The following is a 2,500-nucleotide window of genomic DNA, read 5'->3' on the forward strand; positions in this document are numbered from 1 at the left end:
TCTATCTATCTCTCTCTATCTATCTATCTATTATTTACTGATAAATTTGCATTGAGCATAATACTAATTTGCATTCATTTGATTCGTTTGTTAGCCTTTTCAATCATGTTTTTAAAGAAATGCTCTGTTCTTCGTTTTTTGAGATGTCGAATCTGAACTCGGTGCGATCCATGAACTAACTTTACAGTTTTTCTCAATTGCTTTGGCTCAATTCTCGAATGAAATTTTAATTTTTCAAAACAATAAGTTCAGATCTCTAAACAATTAGCTTCTTGTTCACATCAGATTAGAATTTCTTATTGATTTGAGCAAATTGCAAATGCTTTGGCACATGTGCGCAAACAGTAAGTACAATTGTCTGCATTTTTGCACAAAAATTAATTGCATATGGCTTGTTGATCAAAACTGATCAGACGATTCTCACTTTAACTGTCAAACTCATCATAACTTTTCAATCCTTTTTCATTGTGTAAGCCATCACACTCAAAACGATCCATTCAGTTATGAAAAGTTAGTATACATACATGTATATTCTATAAATATCTGTCATTGACATTGTTTGTAATGTCTGATATTTGGCTAATGATGACCTCTAATTGCAACACAATTTGAATCAACCAATCAACCAATTAATTCAACCATGTAACCCATCAAGTTTGGGAGCATATATATGTAGATTGCCTACAGCACAATCACTACCATTTTTTTTTTTTTGGAAAATGGAGGACTTCCACAACCCTGAACTGCAGCAACATGCTCGTAGAAGAGCAATTGGAAGACGTGTAAGAATACGTGGTGGTGGTGTTAGAGGAAGACACAATAGAGGAAGAGGTGGAAATGTCTCTGTTGAATGCCATGAATGCTGCATGTGAGGACATCACAGCTGATCATTGCAGGGGATGGGTACGGCATTCAAGGAGATTTTTTCCCCGGTGCATTGCAATGGAAAACATCAGATGTGATGCTGATGAAAATCTTTGGCCTGACCAACAAGAGCGACAGGATGTCCACCAAGAATAATTTTTTTCTTCTTCTCATGGGTGTTATTTTGCATTTGTGGTAACGTAAGACATCTGAAATGTACAGTAATTGGACGAGCAAGATTTCCGATTACATGTAGTGCATTACAAAAATAAATGTACTGTATAAATACAAATGTTCATATACTTTTTTTTCTCTACGTACTATTGACTGTTCTCAACAAATATCAGTTTTGTTTTGTTTTTTGTTTGTTTTACTAAAACCTTAATTTCCAAGGTTGAGTGCCATGGTGAAAAAACAGCTAAACATTTTGACCAGCGTGGCTCACACAATGACAAAAATACTTTATATTTTGGTGGCCTTGGCCAAATGACTGACAAGATAACTAGGTTTTGAAGCATGAATGAAAAGTTTTGGGTGACTAACTACATTTTGCAGACATGCAATAGAGTTCTGAAGTTCCAGCAAACAGTTTTGACATTTGCACTAACAGTTTAGAGAAAGTTAAGACTGTTTTGAAAAATGTGCCAAAGCAATTGAGAAAAACTGTAACATCCATGGAGTCATAAGACGGTTATGATAACAAGTAATTATGCATAATTGCATCAAGTATCCCTAAGCCAGACTCCTAACTCTAACCATATTGTAAGTACATGTTAATTAATATTAGTCAGCACTTAAATGTAGAGCTACACGGTAACGAGGACACCTTAAAAGTAAGCGAGGTTCACAGAAAGGTTTCTGAGCATCCAGAGAAGGTTCTTCGGTGCTGTTGTTTGCTGCTGAACCTGAAGAGGTCAGTCACATTCAGGCTTCTTTACCAACCAGTGAAGATTACAGCGCTATACTAATAGTAATAACTATATAATAATCATATAAAACACTCGTTTCGTCTGATGTCTTTACTTAATGTCACGTTTAGCCTAAACAGGAAAAAGCGAGCTGCTTTTAGACGTACATCTCGTTCAAATCAATGCATGCACTTTGACTTTTTTTTTTTATGTTTAACTCTTCCCAAGAAATGATGATCAGTCACTCCAGCATTATGTACAAAGGCTTTAAAAATGAATCACCCACGAGCGTTCGGGCTGGATTTGAGTGGATTATCTATTGTTTTTTAGCTCGATATGCAGTGCATCTCTGAATTCTTGCAGTCTGATGCTTTAGTAACTGGATTATTAATAAATGTCAAATGCAATCAAGGGAGCGTGAATTAACTCACGCAACGCGCCTGTTTCCCCGGAGCTTTTGCAGTTTTTTCCTCTTGTCCTGCTTAATGAGGGAAAGCACTTACCACGTTAGGGTTTTTTTGGAGGTTTTTTTTATTATAATTATTATTACTTACTTATACATTGCTTAATTGCATCTACTGCGGTATTTATTAATTTATAAATCTATTTATTTTTGTATTTTTATCAGTTAATGTGAAAGAGGGGGTCGTGGAAGGGATTAATAACGGGCGATTTTTATCATTTAATCATTTAAAGGTTTTAAGATTTTTTTCCCTTCCTTTTTTATT

The sequence above is a fragment of the Puntigrus tetrazona genome, chromosome 21, assembly GCF_018831695.1.
Source record: "Puntigrus tetrazona isolate hp1 chromosome 21, ASM1883169v1, whole genome shotgun sequence".
Classification (NCBI taxonomy): Eukaryota; Metazoa; Chordata; class Actinopteri; order Cypriniformes; family Cyprinidae; genus Puntigrus; species Puntigrus tetrazona.